General features: G+C 41.3%; 1 pseudogene; it reads right to left on the bottom strand.

Moving 5' to 3' along the window:
- Positions 1-337: 337 nt before the first annotated feature.
- On the bottom strand, positions 338-10,299 carry LOC129405020 (ATPase inhibitor, mitochondrial-like; annotated as a pseudogene).
- Positions 10,300-10,512: the final 213 nt, after the last annotated feature.

Below are 10,512 nucleotides of genomic sequence, written 5' to 3' on the forward strand. Positions count from 1 at the left end.
TTGTACTCAGTGTTACTTGAGGGACTATGTGACGTTGTGGGTTGAACCAGGGTCAGTCATAAGCAAGGAGTGTATATGATCTATCCTACTATCACTCCAAACCAACATATTATAATTTTAAAAGAAAGTGTATATAATGTAGAGATAGTAGAAAAAAATCTCACAAAACTTCTAGAAAACAAAAGGTGCCTCCAATAATAGTAGATAAATTTATTTTTTCCACTGGTGCTGATTTATTATAGTCTGTTAATAGCACACATATCGATATAGAAATTAAATGAGAACTTCATTTAAGGAAGCAATGACTTGCAGCCATTCAACAGGTAGCTGTGTGAACTTAATCATCATCATGTTGTTGTTTTAAGGTGTGGATCTTCTTCTTGTGCCGCTCAAATTCTTTCCTCAGATGCTCAATCTCCTTCTTATGAACAGCAATCTCATCTTCATGGTGCTGCCTCAAGGCTTCCAGCTGTTCTTTAGAGAGTGCTCGGAAGTAGCAGAAGTAGCACTCCTCTTCTGCCTTCTCTCTTCTGGTGAAGGCCCCACCACCCTCTCAGATGGAGCGTCGAATTTACCAGACTGATAGGGTTTTATTCCTCGGGCCTGCAAGGCCCTGAGGCCGCACACCCCGAGCCGCACCTGCCTCGCCAACGCCAGGGCTGCCCTTGTCGGATGCTGCACCACGCTGGTTACTAGAGAAATATATTTTAAAATAATATTAACACTAAAGTGACGATGCAGAGTACCGGCAGCTGAAGACCTCTGGAACCCAGCCACAGCTATGCTCAAGGCCACTCTTCACACGTTCGGAGGAGCCTCATGCATGAAGGAACTGGCAGAGGAACCCAGGTGTGCAGAACCCAGGACCAAGATCTCCAAGGCTGCTCGGATTGGGACTGGGCCTCTTCCACCCAGATTCCCCATTTTCCAGTAGCTAGGCAGTCACACCCAGAAACTGCCCCGGGCAGCCGTGTAATCCCATCAACGGCCAACATCCAGAGACTATAAAACCAAGCTCCTAGAAGCATCTGATAGCCTAGTTCTCCCTCTTGGAGAACCTGGCAACTTACCAATGCCCACATGGGATAGTCTGGCAAGCTCCCTGTGGCGTATTCATATGCCAAATATAGGAACAATGATCGGTCTCATTCCCCTGACCCTGAAGAGCTGCTAATGCAGCACCGTTGGGAAGAACGAGTAAAAAGAGGCTGCTAAAAGAGAGGCTAGGATGAATGGAGACGTTACTGGGCCCGCTCGAGTAAACTATTGATCAACAGGACGGCAGTGACATTTTTAAAGCAAGATGAGGGGCTGAATATATAGTACAGTGGTTAGGGTGCTTGTCTTTTACACAGCCAACCTGGGTTCAATCCTCAGCACCCCACATGGCCCCTCAAGCCTGCCAGGAGTGATCTCAGAGTACAGAGCCAAGAGTGAGTCTTGAGCACTGCCAGGTATGGCCCCAAACCCAAAATAAATTAATAGAAAGGAGGACAGTGTCAGAGAGATAGTACAATGTAATGCCTTGCATGCAACAGACCCTGATTCATGCCCTGGGACTATGTGGTCCCCTGAGCACCATTGGTGCACCATAGAGTCTGGGATAGCCCAACGAACCCACAGCACCTCCACACAGTTCAGCATTTTGGGCTCTTACACTGAACTGCCAGTCCAGTTGGCCACGAATGGGAGAGGCTCCCAAGCACCTCAGCACAGCTTTGGAACTTTCAAACAAGAACATAGAAAGCAGGATTGGACAAGCATGAAATCAGAAAAATGCAAAATAAGATGCTTATGATTGTGGACAAAATAGCAATAAATTCATGTGAAAGACCTTAACAAGAATCAAACACTAAAACCAAACTCAGCAGGGCATTACTGTGCTGTAGAGCAATGTCAAGCATTCTAACAATCGTTATTATTAACAATTATTACCAAAGTTATGAGATATAACAATGCATGGTTGAAAAAGGTCATTTTCCTAATTCAATAGAAATTAAAAATGGATAGATACAAATTACTTAATAAACTCCCGTATCACTGTTTCACTGTTGTCCCATTGTTCATCGATTTGCTCAAGTGGGCACCAGTAACGTCTCCATTGTGAGACTTGTTGTTAGTGTTTTTGGCATATCAAATATGCCACGGGTAGCTATCCAGGCTCTGCTGTGCAGGCGGGATATTCTCGGTAGCTTGCTGGGCTCTCCAAGAGGGACAGAGGAATCGAATCTGGGTCGGCCACATGCAAGGCAAAAGCCCTACCCGCTGTGTTATCGCTCCAGTCCAGGGAATCACTCCAGGATGTAATATATTCAAATTGTAAAATATGGTTCCTTGACAAATTAAGCAGAAAATAAGATAACCTATATTTAACTAAAGTTATAAATAGTTGTCTTCTAAGAAACTATGTAAGCAAAAGAAGAATGTAAAGAAAGGCCAAAAAAAACCATTAACAGAAATTCCTTTCAAATGACAGGATTTTTCTATAATAAATATGAAAGAAGAAACTTATAAGATAAAAGCTGAGAAGTTTCTTTAGTGAACCTACATGCTAAGAAATACTAAAGTAATTTTTTGGAAAGAAAAATTCCAATACTAAATAGGACTTTGAATCTACACAAAGCAATATATGTACTGAAATAGTCACTGTCACTGTCATCCCGTTGCTCATCGATTTGCTTGAGCGGGCACCAGTAACATCTCTCATTGTGAGACTTATTGTTTTTGGCATATTGAATACGCCAGGGATAGCTTGCCAGGCTCTGCCATGAGGGCACGATACTCTCGGTAGCTTGCCCGGCTCTCTGAGAAGGGCGGAGGAATCGAACATGAGTTGACCTTGTGAAAGGTGAACGCTCTACCGCTGTGCTAACTCTCCAGCCCACTGATATAGTAGGTAATGTAAAAATATATTTTATCATACTTTAATTCCTTTTGTTCACTTTTTTGGGGGGAGGGGTAGAGAGCTGGGCCACCCCTGGCAGTACTCAGGGCTTACTCCTGGCTCTGTGCTCAAGGATTCCTTCTAGAGGGGCTTAGGAGACCATTTGAACTGTAAGGAATTGAAAGCTAGTCTTCCACATGTGAGACAGTGCCCTACCCACTGAACTATCTCTCTAGCCACAATTTAATTACTTTTAATGTCAGTTAATTTTTTGGCATTAAAATAACGTTATGGGGGCTGGAGAGATAGCACAGCGGGTAGGGCGTTTGCCTTGCACGCGGCCGACCCGGGTTCGATTCCCAGCATCCCATATGGTCCCCTGAGCACCGCCAGGGGTGATTCCTGAGTGCAGAGCCAGGAGTGGCCCCTGTGCATTGCCAGGTGTGACCCCCAAAAATAAATAAATAAATAAATAAATAAAATTAAATAACATTATGGGGCAAATGGCCATATAATGGAAATGACAGGAATGACAGAAAGAGGAAATAGTCCTATATATTAATAAAGCTCTTAATATAATTTCAGTTAAAAATTGACAAGTTAGTAGGAAAATAACTCTAGGAATTAAAAAAATATGGTGAATAAACATTTGGAGTGTTGTTATAGCACTGAAACTTTATAATATTTAAACACATGATAAAACAAGAAAAAAGAGAAAAATAAAATAAAATCACCAGAAGTACAGCCTAAATGTCAGAAATAATGGAGACAAGATCATATATCAAACAGCTATTCAAATAATTGAAGAAAAGAGAAAATTCAGAATATAGAATATGTAACTCTCAATTTATACATTTTAAGACTTCTGCAAGGTAGCATGATGGTTCTTTGTTGACATTCCTATGAAAATAAATGAAGTCTTGTGAACCAGATGCCAATATTCCATTAAATTTATTCAGATGTAAATCAATCCCATAAAGCACATTAGACAAAAGTAAAAGTTTTTATACACTCTAGGGCAGTCACAGTTGAGGAAATAACTTGAAATTTACTGAGGATTATTGGTCATCCTTGGTGACTTAGATGTGAAATACAAGCTCCTCGAAGCCTCTGTTAGTTTTTTTTTTTTTTTTTTTTTGGTTTTTGGGTCACACCCGGCGATGCACAGGGGTTACTCCTGGCTCTTCACTCAGGAATTACCCCTGGCAGTGCTCAGGGGACCATATGGGATGCTGGGATTAGAACCCGGGTCGGCTGCGTGCAAGGCAAACGCCCTACCCACTGTGCTATCACTCCAGCCCCGCCTCTGTTAGTTTTTAAGTCTTTAGCATGTCTATGAGTCACTGAAAACCCCACTCCTTTATTTTACCATAACTATTAATAATGGTACTTTGGTCGCTTTTAGGACTCTGACATGTGTATATAAATATCTCTTACTGTTGTTCCTATGAGGATACTGGAGATTTTTAGACTCTTGAAGTTGATTTATCGCTGGCTAATAATGGCAATTGTTCATCAGCAAGAGCGTGTGTTACTTCACGGAGCTCTCAGCCAGACACCCAGTATATTACATGGGCCTGTGATGTGTTATCAGTGAACCACCTGTGGAACCAAAATGCCCTAGTTACTAGTTACAGTATATAACTAGGTAAGCTTAGAGTAGTTTATTTGAGACCATACCAATAAGTTTTCCCATATGTTTTCTAGTTTCTTTGAGACTCACTTGGTTTCTGCTGTCTTTTCATCTTCAATTCTCTCCCCTTGCAGAGAGGATGGAAATCAATTCACTAGTAATAGCACCACCTGGTCGAGGAGGACTGGTAAGTGGTGGTGATCAACCACAGGTGTGTGTGGGGCTGAGGGTAGGTAAGATAGAGAAGAAACCAGTATGACAGTAATAGCTGGGAATGATCATGCTAGACAAGAGCTGAGGGTTAAAAGTAGGTAAAGGGATATTCTTGATAACCTTTCAGTGTCAATATTGCAGAACACAATGCCCCAAAGGAGAAAGACACAGAGACAGAGAGAGAAGTAAATCCTCTTCCATAGAGGCAGGCTGGGGGTGTAGGGGTGGGAGGCGGTGATGGGTGATGGGAGGGAACCTGGGGACACTGGTGCTGGAAAATGTGCACTGGTGGAGGGATGGGTGTTGGAATACTGTGTGACTGAAATCTAGTCACGAACAGCTTTGTAATGGACTATCTCACAGTGATTCAATTAAAAAAGATTTTTTATTTAAAAAAGAAGCATCCCTTAGAATTTTGCTCTGAAGTAAAATTTCATTGCCTTCTACCCTCTATTTCCATCTGTATTGGAAAGTAGGTAAACAGATTATTTGTCATGGATTCCCAAGGACAAGAGTCACAGGTCATAATCTAGGGAGTAAGACACATGACTCAATGCATGGTCACCTGTTTCAATCCCCGCATCACAAGTCTGCTGATCACCACTGGGTGCAGCCCTGGAGACCTCTGAGCATGGCAGGGTCCATTCCTGGAGACATCCTGAGCACTGTCGAGTGTGGATCTGGTCATCTTTGGAAACAGAAGCCCAAGCAGCATGACATCCTTGGACACTAACATTAAACTACTGGTCCAGCTTGGCCAGGAGTCACTGCGACTGGGCCCTAGTCTCCTGAGCAACACTTTGGAGCCCACTCCCCCACCCCACCATATGTATATGTATATATAGCACTGTCTTTCCGGTTGTTCATTGATTGCTTGAGTGGGCACCATTAATGTCTCCATTGTGAAACTTGTTATTACTGTTTTTGACATATTAAATATGCCATGGGTAGCTTGCCAGGCTCTGCCATGTGGGCGAGATACTCTCATAGCTTGCTGGGCTCTCAGAGGGATAAAGGAATCGAACCCAGGTCAGCCATGTGCAAGGCAGTATGTGTGTGTATTTATATATAAAAAATTAAAACAACTTGAAAAATACATGAAATCTTGGGGCCTGGGGCGAAGTCTGGGTCCCTCTGATTCAGGTACAACCATGGAATTAAAGAGCTCAAGCTTCCAAATGGAGACTAAAGAGTCTTTCTCTCAAAAGTCACCCCTGGAAGACTAAGCCTAAACTGCAAACAAACAGCAAACCCAGTGTAGAACTCAAGGTTGAGGACAACAGAGCCAGGTCCATTTAAGTATTGGGGCAACAGCACCTTGAATCCAGGCTGAATGATCAGCATTGGAATCACTGGAGGAAAGTGAGGGTTCAAAGGTTCAAAGTTCAAGGTTTCTTACCTTACAAGGTAAGAAAGAAAAAGAATTAGGCCAGGAACAAATGTTCAGCCTGTATGATAATGGTACCCATAATATCACTGCATTCTAGAAAAGATTTCCTAGTATCAAGGAAGTTCCTTTAAGGTCCATGCCCTTAGATTCTTACATGACTAACACATTTTCTCCCAGAAGTGATGTCTAGTGGCTAATGCTGATTTTTTGTTGTGCTAAAATTTAACCTAATTAACTTATCTTCAGAAAGGTATTTTCCTGGTTCATGATTGAGCTGACAAGAACTTGTCTTAATTGGCCCAATTTATGATAAGAAAACAGTTACCATGTATGTAGATGCTACTTTGCTATCTGATAGAATAGTATTCATTTCTACAAATCGTCCAATATTTCACATAACTGTGCATTTTGAGGATGTTGCCTTAAAAAAGAGTCATGGAAACTCAAAATTACTAAAAATATAAATTGTTACAAAAATACAATTTTCCTACCTTTATTTTTACTGGAGCAATAGCCCAGCTGGCAGGGTGTTTGCCTTGTATGAGGCCAACCCAGAGTCGATTCCTCCGTCTCTCTCGGAGAGCCCAACAAGCTACCAAGAGTATCCCAGCCGCACAGCAGAACCTGGTAAGCTATTCGTGGCATATTTGATATGCCCAAAACAGTAACAACAAGTCTCACATTGGAGACGTTACTGGTGCCCGCTCAAGCAAATCAATGAACAACGGATGACAGTGCTACAGTGCTATTTTTACTGAATAATTTCTAGTAATACTTTTTTATGAAAGAGTTGAGTGACACCCAGAAGAATTCAAGGCTACTCCTGGCTATGCTCTGGGGATCAGATGCTGCTGGGTCATAATCAGGGTCAACCACAAGCAGGTGTGGACTGGACTCTCTCTCTAGACCTTGATAACTCAGGCTTTGTGGAAAACCTTACAACTGCTACAGTATGTTTATAAATAATGTATCTTTCAAAATTCTTTTCTCCATCGGCTCAGAATTGTCATCATGGTGGACAATCAAGAGCATTTATTTTCTCTTAGACTAAACTCTTGTGTCTCTCCTTTCTCTCACTGGTGACAAGGAGTTTACTCTTCCTCTCCAGGAATTATAGAAATCTTTTTGAAATTGAGCTTTTGTTCCTTCTACCACTTTCTCCCAGATCTAAAGTGGGGATGATGGAACATGGAAGGTGAATGAATTATGCTACAATCATGGAACTTTCCTATCCTTTGCTAATTTACTTCTTTCCCTTCAACCCCCAAATGAATCCATTGGCACTAGCTGATCCAAAGATAATGTTCCCCAGCATATTGAATTCTGACCTGGCAGCATTCTCCATGCCAACATAGTCATTATACGCCTTTTGAAGAAGCAGTTTGATCAACTTGTCTCAAGTCACACAGCTCTTAGAAAACAGAGGATGATTTTAAATCTGTGAGTCTACTTAAAACCAAGCTCCTGGAAGAGTGATTCAGAGAGTCTCTTGCCTGAGTGCATGACTGTTTTCCCCGGGGCCTCTCGGAGGGAGTGGGCTCCAGCTTCCCTCCTTGCCCTGAGCAGAGCTCCCGTGGCCGAAGACCTCCGGAGCCTAGCCATACCCATGCTTAAGGCCCCTCTTCACATGTTCAGAGGAGCCTCACACATGAAGGTATCGGCAGAGGAACCCAGGTGTGTGGGACCCGGGGCTGAGACCTCCAAGCCTGCTTGGATAGGGACTGGGCCTCTTCCACACAGATTTCCCATTTTCCAGTAGCTAGGTGGTCACACCCAGGGACTGCCTCCAGGGCCCTATATTCCCACCATATTCACCAACATCCAGAGACTTAAAACCAAGCTCCCAGAAGTGCATGGCCACTTTGCGGCTGCGCAACATCTTATAGCCTACTTCTCCCTCTGGGAGAAACTGGCAAGCTACCAAGAGTTTCCTGCCCACATGGGAGAGCCTTAAAAACTCCCCATGGTTTCATATGCCAAAACCAGTAACAATGCTGGGTCTCATTCCCTGACCCTGAAAGAGCCTCCAATGCAGCATCATTGGGAAGGACAAGTAAATAGAGGCTTCTAAAATCTCAGGGCTAGGATGAATGTTGACAATCAAAGGGATAATGATGATGATGATAAGTCTACAAAACTCACATTTATTTTTCCTATTACTCATACTCTCACTTCTTTCTTTTAAATCAAGCAATTTTATTTGTGGGAAACTCAGTGATTTCACATTTTTGATAGGCTTTAGTTGGTATTTTCTTCCCTCCTTTCTTTCTTTTGTCATTTTATTTATTTGTTTATTTTACAAAGTTGCTTATGATGATCTGTTACAAATATTTAATATTCTAACATTAATCTCACCATCACTGCACCTTCCACCACCATTATTTCCAATATTTCCAAGCCCCTCTTAAGTCTGCTCCCCATAACAGGCCTTTAACAATTTAAATTGTTTTTTATAAATAATTTGCTAAAAGAAAGATTTAAAAAAAGAGTTTCCTTAGAAGAAAGTTAGTGAAGATTGTTATAACTCACTATGAGGCTATCAAACCCATGTATAAGAGATTACTAAAATGCCATTATAGGTTAAGCCTTCCGTGTTTATATTTTGATGATCCAGATTGGTTGCCTTCTAAATTACATCCCATTCAATCTGATGTGCTGCTCTTGGTTTATCAGTGTTGTAGCATTTGAGATGTCAAACAGCCACACATGCGCCGTTTGCTCCAAAAAGTACAAACCTTTTAATGGGGTGATACGATTGGAGTTAAATTTTAAACTGAGTGGCAGCTTTAGAGTATGTCCATGACTGTCAGGGTTTCCAGAAGTATAGGAAGATGCAGGAAGGAAGGTCATGCCCAACTCTGAAAGTCTGGAGATTTCAGTCACAAAACCCTCATAACTGAGATTTTCAACAAATTGGTTTCTGTATAAGGCTCAGCTCAAGCAGTGAGCCTGGCCGGAAAAGCACAGTGGTGATTGTGGAGTGTGAAGGTTTTAGGCTGCTGGGGCTCTATTGGACTCACCAACCCCCACTGATGTACTACAGACGACTCAGCCTGGGGTGGTCCGAAAAAATCTCTGCTGCCCCCACTTATTTCTTAGGGCCTCTTCTTTCCTTTCCTTGGCACCATAAATGTTAATCTCAGGGGACATTTTTCTATATTAATTACCAATAAGCTGGTACAGTGACCTGGGCACAGTAGAAAGCTAAAATATGATTTTAAATTCAATCACTTTATTTTTAATATTTCTTATTTCTTTTAAGCAGAAAGCACAACATGAAGTTTCCATTTGAGGGAGTTTTATGCAAGCCTACTGTGTGGCAAGAGGAAGGAAAAAATCTTATCCCATGGTAATGAAGAGGGAAAACTGATAAGTGAGACATTGAAGGAAAGCCTGAGGTGAACAGAAGTTTGTTAATGAGACTAAAAAATATGGAAAAACAGAAGAGAAAACAAAAGAAAAATTATTACAAAAAGCAAAATAAGATTTCCAGAAAAAATTAAATTATGTAATATAATAGCTGAACTACTGTAATATTTATGTTGCTGTATAATTCTCATATATAGAATATCACATTTTATATTGTGCATATCAATTATGTATATACTAATCATAGTGTTCATAATAATTCTCTAGGATGAATTATATTGTTTATTTCCATTTTATAGTTAAATTTAGGTACCCAAAGTGCCAAAATGAGCAAACAAAAAAAGATAGAAATACACGACACAACTGTAATTTTCTATTTCTCTTTTCAGTTCTCAAAGGTTATCAGTGAAAGGCCAGTAAAAAAAAAACAGATTATACTTTTAAATTTACTATGTAAATGAAAGAATGAGTAAAGGTCGAATGGACAAATGAACGAATAAATAAAACACAGAATCAACCAAAAAGATGTGAACATTAAATAAATAAATAAATAAATAAATAAATAAATAAATAAATAAATAAACGAACAAATAAATAAACACACTTTTATGAAGAATCTAGGGCTGAGAAAAGGTGATAAACTAATTTTTGAAACAGCTTACGTAGCTGAAATTTCCCATTCTGCCCTCCTCCACTCCAGGAGCTGAAGGAGAAATAGGACTTGTAAGAATCTGACTGAAGCAAAAGATTGGCACAGTTTGTTTCTTTTTGGTAGTGGCAGGAATTGGTCCCAATAAAATAATTGGACATCCTCCTCGGGTTCAGCCATAGGCGTCCCTGGCCTAGCAGAGGCAATTGGGGCTAGAAACTCCTGAGGTTTCAGACAATGTCTCCGAATCCAGGTTTGCTGGAAGGCAGTGGAGGCTTGGTGTGTGCTTGGTGCGGACCCTGATGTGTGCCAGCCTGACGGGCGGCACGGAGGTGGGGTGCCAGTGCGGGTGAGCTAAAGCATAAAGATGCCCT

This window comes from Sorex araneus, chromosome 5, assembly GCF_027595985.1.
Source record: "Sorex araneus isolate mSorAra2 chromosome 5, mSorAra2.pri, whole genome shotgun sequence".
In the NCBI taxonomy this organism is placed as follows: Eukaryota; Metazoa; Chordata; class Mammalia; order Eulipotyphla; family Soricidae; genus Sorex; species Sorex araneus.